The sequence below is a fragment of the Prunus persica genome, chromosome G4 (assembly GCF_000346465.2).
Source record: "Prunus persica cultivar Lovell chromosome G4, Prunus_persica_NCBIv2, whole genome shotgun sequence".
In the NCBI taxonomy this organism is placed as follows: Eukaryota; Viridiplantae; Streptophyta; class Magnoliopsida; order Rosales; family Rosaceae; genus Prunus; species Prunus persica.
The window spans coordinates 19258170-19264978 of record NC_034012.1 but is presented as its reverse complement, the minus strand read 5'-3'; the positions used below and the strand labels follow the sequence as shown (position 1 = coordinate 19264978).

Sequence of the window (6809 nt, the reverse complement as noted above, 5' to 3'; positions counted from 1 at the left end):
ATAAAGGTTTCTTAAGTACACATGATGGACCCTAGGACTACCTCGGGGAGGTTATTGAAAACCATACATCAACAAGACATAAAGGTTGCTTAAATACACATGATCAACCCTAGGACCATCCCGAGGAGGTTATTGAAAACCAAAAATCTGCATAACGGAAATAAACGAAAAGTCCAAATTTAATTAAAATAGCTCAAATGCTCAAAATCCACCATAGGTCACAACAAAGCTGTGAGTGAGACTCGTGGAGCTATTTCCTTTACGAAAAGGTTTCATGTGCTCCATTCAGAGCCCGGACACCAAATCTGCAAATTTCAATTGCATCCCTTTTTCATTCTTCAGTCCATTTTTTCTTCAATCCATTCCGCCATTTGTTCTCCATTAGTCCTCTCCACCTTAGAAGAACTCGACCCAGAGTTTTAGTCAGGATAAAGAACCTTGTCTTCACCGAACTCACACAAATAATCAACATTAAAAGAATTGAAAATTCCCATGGAGTGAAGTAAATCGATAACATAGGGCATTATCATTTATTCGTTTTTAACACCTTGTATGGACCATACTTCTTTGGCTTCAGCTTCCTATACGTACCAGCAAGGAACCTCTCCTTCCTCAAGAACACCATCACAAAATCTTGATGTAGAACAAATGGCGGAATGGATTGAAAAAGAAATGGATCAAAGAATAAAAAAGGGACGCAATTGGAATTTGAAGATTTGGCGTCCGAGCTTCGAATAGAGTGTATGCTACCTTTCCGAAAAGGAAACAACGCCACGAGTAGTCCTAGGGTCGTTTGGGCTTTGGAAAATAGCAAATACTATTTTAATTAAATTGGACTTTTCGTTTGTTTCCGTTTTGCTGATGTTTGGTTTTCAATAACTTCTCCGGGGTAGTCCTAGGGTCGAGCATGTGTATTTAAGCAAACCTTTATGTCTTGCTGATGTTTGGTTTTCAATAATGTCCCCGAGGTAGTCTTAGGGTCCATCATGTGTATTTAAGAAACCTTTATGTGTTGTCATGGTATTACTTTTGTTTTAATCATAAACTCTTGAGATTTCTCTCAATTTCCTGGTGGATTTCAGACCTTTGTTCCTTCTAAGTTTACGCTTGTAAGCTTTGTTTGCTTGTGCTGCATCATAATGAATAGACAATAGTCCAACCACCATGTCTTCATCTGTGTCCAAGTCTCGACTCAAATAAGAATGAAATTTTTTCTGTTAATCCCCATTCAAATCATCATATCCTCTACTTATTTTTCAATTTCTTCTATAGGCCTAAAGTAAAGTATATTATCAGGACCATATCTTAGATGCCATAACATTGATCCTTCAGTCTTTTTTGCTTCCAAAACGTAGTTTGTCTTTATATAGACTTAAACGTTATAATGATCTCTGTATTTTATTTATTTGGTCAATTTAATCCCCGTGTTTTTAATGTGGCCAATTTAGTCCTTATGTTTTATTTCGTTGGCCAATTTTATTCATTCCGACAAATTACCATTAAAATTCATTAAAATTTTAAAAATGAATAAAAATAATTTTTAATTTCAGTTTACAAATAAAAACTATGACATAAAAAATCTGGAAACCTAATAGTGTCCTCCTTCTCTCATGCCGCCACCACCACCACAACCATCAGTTGTCCTCACCTGGGCTAGGGCCCGATTCTTTGATGGCTTCAAGAGATAACGCATTAAAAAACCTCCAATTTCTCTATGATGAGTGTTTGTGTGTACTCATGATATTGAAAGGTCGAGCACTTACTTACTGCAATAAATGTGGAGCTGAGCAATGACAATGACTCATGTCATTTATGTACACGAGGAAAAACGAAACTGAAGAACTTAACGCCACCCAATCCACCACTACAACCACCATGAGCAGTCCCAGCCAAAGAAGCGGAAAAACGAAACTGAAGAACTTGGTTGCCATGTTGGAATTGGACAATTGAAAAACAGAGAGAGAGAGAGAGATAAGAATAGGGTGGTGGCTGGGACTGCTCATGGTGGTTGTAGTGGTGGATTGGGTGGCGTTGACGACAGAGTCTGTTGGGTTTCCAGAATTTCTATTTTTTTAATTTTTTAATTTTTTAAATTTACAAACTGAACTTAATAATTTTATTAATTAATTTTTTTAAAAACTTTTTAACGGTAATTTAATGAAATGGACAACATTGACTAACGGAGTTAAACACAATGACTAAATTGACTAAATTAAAAACACAGGACTATCTAAATATTTAAGCCTTTTATATAATACAAGCCTAAAAGACACAAATCAACAACACCTAGGGGAAAACAAATTTGCTATTATATTTATATTAACCACCATATATAGTGTTATTCTTTTTATCAGAAATAACACAGCTGTCATTTTAAAATTTTACCATGAAATCCCGTCATAATGATTACTGCATCTGCAGTCTCTTTGTGAATGGTTTGGTATCTCGCATTGGGTAGATCTATATGGCACTTTTTTATGCCCCTAATTTTTTAGACAAAACATAGAGGGATTCATCTTCCATTTTGATTACTGAAGAACTGGCTCCACAGATTGGTCTTTTTTTAAGGGAGACGACAAAATGAGGCAGAGTGGGACAAGAAGTTAAGGTTCTGAAAGTTTAAGTGCAAAAAAATTGAGACATATATTCAAGTCCAGAGAGAAAATAATAAATAAGCCTAAAATAAAAGCAAGTGCTTAATGGCAAAATTCAAATTTCCCGTAAAATTTGATTTTTTTTTTTTTTTTCCCCGGTAGAAATTAAAAGAGGATTTACTGAGCAAATCTGGGGTTCAAATACATCCATGCCCATCCAAGGATTTTATCTTCACGGGAAATATCCTATTGTTCTGGGCAGATTTGGAGTTAGTTCTATAGTACAAAGTACAAAGTCGTACTCACCCCCAAAATGCCCTATTAAGTTTCTCTTATGTACTGCAGTGTAGTACAAGTTCAACTAGGTGAAGTACTCGGCAGTGCTTATAACAACTACCCATGAGCAACACTTGTGGCATCCCAAAGTTCTCCGCAGAAGCCCAATGGTAGTGGAGCCCCACAGGGGTGACCTGAGATCACATGTATGTGGCAACAGCAGAACCCAAGAGGGCCATCGTTCGGTCCTGCTGTTCTTTGCATTCCACGTGTTCTCAGGTCGCCCCTGCAGGGCTTTCCTCTATCGCACAATCGCGCTTATAATTCGGTGAGATAAACAAGTAGATATAGTCCCTCCCCTCGTGTGGAAGTCTTTCTAAGAACAAATATTGGCCTTGTCTCGAGGTAAATACCTATTCCTTTTTTAATTTTCCTTTTTTTCAAAAAAGAAACATGAATTTGGAAGCTATATATATTTTTTAATATTTTTTATTTTCATGATATAGCTTCGATGAAATAGGCTTCTCTTCCCATGTTTTCTTTGGTGATATTGGTAAAGATTAGGGTATTGAATACAAGCATATTATAATTTCAGTAAAAATAGCTACATTATATATATACCAATTTTGACGAAAGATCATCAAACAACTCGAAGGTAAAGTTTGACATCCTAAACCTTACAATGAAATGGAATGGACATAAACAAGGGTTTGACAAATATAGAACCGAATTAGGTTGAGGAAAGAAGTTAGGATTAGAATAAATCAAGGGTTTCTCATCCCTTTTAATACAATAAATAAATTAGGATTATTTAACTAATTATCGTTGCGTAATTAGTAGGAAAATCGAATATATTTGAGGAGAATTTTGTCATAGAAGCCTTCACAGGTTATTATCATAAGGGAAATTCTATTGAGAACCTTCTCGTTGTAAACGTACAATTTTTTCATAACTTTGAAAACCCAGCTTTGGCCTTAGAAAAACATTTGAAGAAAAAAAAAGAAGCCAAAAAACTTGCTGGTATGGGGGAGGTTCCCTTTTCTTCCCCAGTATATGTGCAGGATGAAGCAAACCCTGTTTGAGATTATTGTTGCTCGTGTCTTTGTTGAAGTACATCTTCTCTTCCCCTATCAAATGATGAACTGGGACGAAGAACGTACCAAGATTTTCCCTCCACTTATATGCAGCTGAGGACTGGAGGAAGCACCAACCCTGGAAGGTCGTGAGATGGGTCTATTCTTTTGGGCTTTTTGATTTTACTGAAGCCCAAATACCTTGTTTTTTTCACTTAAAAGTAATTTACTAAAGAGTAATTTAATCGAATATATATGCGATAGTGTTAAGTTGTCATTTACCTCGTGTCAAAAAAAAAGTTGTCATTTACCCAGTGAAGGAATAGGGTCGACTGGAACATGCTCAATGTAATAACTCAATTTTACAAGACACAAGGACACATGAAGGGTGCTAATTGGTTACGAAAATGCAATTCATGTCTCCTTGTTTGGTAATTGCACTACATGCTAGAGTCTAATCAGTTTCAAGGATCACATGTAAATGGGGCAATGATTGGCTCAAAGTAAGGAAACAAACTAAATTTAGTAACAAGTTAATACACAAAGAGTTAAGGCAAATTAAGATCTAATGAAGGGATAAAATAAAACAATGATGTGAAGGTGATGAGGCTTTTGGAATCCACCCTAACCATCCTATACAAATCTAGATTCATTGATGAAGATGTTCGCATGGATTCTTCTCTAGTATTCTTTCATGCATGACATTTTCAAAAAAATTGTACCCTAAGTGAAATATCTAGGCATGATGTTTATTTAGACTGAAAACACAGAGGAATTGATTGAGGGTACATATGAGAATATGAACATCACAAGAACCGTAAATCATGATGTTTACATTAGGAATTCTAGATACGAAATCATATGAACAATTCTTAGGCCATTCATGAATTGCTAATAGAAGAAATGATGATATGATGGTCCACAACCCTTCTCAACAATACCAAGATACATACAACCCAAGGTAGCTTAATCAAAGATTGCGTACATAAAGCATCAGTGAAAGAAATGAAAAGAAATTCATCAATGGAATCCAAACCTTATAAACTCAAACTAAATCTATAACATCATAATTCATGGTTAGCGTTTCAACCTAAGCCCTAACTAAAGGAAATTAGTTCCTCATACAGTCTAAAAATATAAACTTAGACATAATTAAAACAAGTGTACATATTTTTGAACAAACCACAAGGGTTGGATTCAATGGTGATTTTCAGAGCTTCTTCCTCTTCTCCTCCTTCCTTCCAACTTGAGTCCTTGATATCAAAGAGAGAGAGAGGTTCTTTGTTACTTTAACTCCCAGCTGCATATTAACTATTCTACCTGCCCATTCACTATTCCAACTGCCCATTAACTCTTCTAGGGTTTAATATTCTTTCTGTTCTCCTTGCTATCAGTCCCCAATGTCAGGGTTGACTTTTGTTCCTCTTTGTATCTCTCCAATGATGAATTCGTTTGATACATGGCTGGAGGGTAATGTGGCATCACAAGACACAAAAGAGTTGGAAACAACCCAATAGGCGTCCTCTTGAAGATGGTTGAGTGTGCGACCGGCTGAGGATTGAATACTTTATAAATGAATCCCAAATTTGGACGTCCATTGGAACAACTTTCATAAAGGAACATGGGTTGATAAGCAGCTGGAATTGGCTTCATTGGACCATACTTGCTTGATTAACCAATAAAACAAGAAAACTAAAGGGTTGTTTCATAAGCATTTCATTTTCAAGTTTTAGTTTCCATTTTCACTTCTTTTGGTAACGTATTTTGTTTTTAGTTTTCAAAAGAGTGAAAATTTGTTTTCAAAATCACCCTTAATTTTTAAAATAACTTGAAAGTGTTTTCATTTAAAATTTTTTTTTTTTTGCTCCTTTTTCATTCACTAAGTGTATATCACCACACATGAAATTCACTCCAATTGCCAAAATTCAGTATTTGGGACCTCCCCTAACTTGGAATCTACCACTTGATTCTTGCCTACACTCTCATGTATTTACATGAGACACATCCTCGATTAGGACATGACTATATTGCATTGTCAAAGATTAACAACATATCCATAAGACAAACGTGGTACCTCAAGTCTGACTACTTTGCATTATGACAACTTAGAGTTCTTGTTTGACATATAAGTAAAAATTCCATACAAGAACTCTTGTTTGACAACTCAGACTAGTCATTGTCCGTACATGAATGACATGAGACTAGTCATTGTCATTGTGTACTAGTCTTTACAAATCATTAATGCCCATTTAGCAATCCTTTAACTAAGGACTATTTTGGATACGAGGATTAGAATGGAAGATCTCTTCAATCGAATATCCTGAATTGTATTTGCTCAGATTGAATTTTGTAAAATGCTTAATGTGGATTCAATTATATGCATTGAAGACTATGAAATGTTGTACGACACTTAATGTGGATCGTAAAATATTAACTCCAATAAAAAATCGTATTAAATAGGATTGATTAAAAATCATTGATTTTGACCCGATGTACAACCTAGGCCACCCACATATACCCTCTTCCTCCAAGTACAATTTTATTTGGATGCCAGTCAACATTTATAAAGTAAATTTGGGATCACTAATTTGTCCTTGCGATACGTTACAAAGAAAATTAATCATTCCTTTCTTATTTGATAAGCCACAATCTGACAAGTCCTGGACAAACAAAAATCCTGGAAAGACAAGTCGACAACAATACTGTCTACATCCAACCATATATATTTTGATTAAAAGAAAGTTCTAACCATAAGTAAAGGGATAAATTTCGAATATAATGTAACAACTTCCACATACAAGAAATTATAGAAAGATCCCCAATACATTGAGCAGCGTCATACATCCAATTCAAGGTCTGAGAGTCG

At 35.4% G+C, this 6809-nt stretch overlaps 1 long non-coding RNA gene across 2 annotated transcripts; it reads left to right on the top strand.

Moving 5' to 3' along the window:
* LOC109949015 lies at window positions 3015-6527 on the top strand. 2 transcript variants are annotated; one of them, XR_002271507.1, is made up of 2 exons: window positions 3015-3275; window positions 5338-6527. It is a non-coding gene; the product is annotated as an uncharacterized LOC109949015 (long non-coding RNA). The 2 variants fall into 2 exon arrangements; XR_002271506.1 differs by lacking the exon at window positions 5338-6527 and adding an exon at window positions 3982-4386.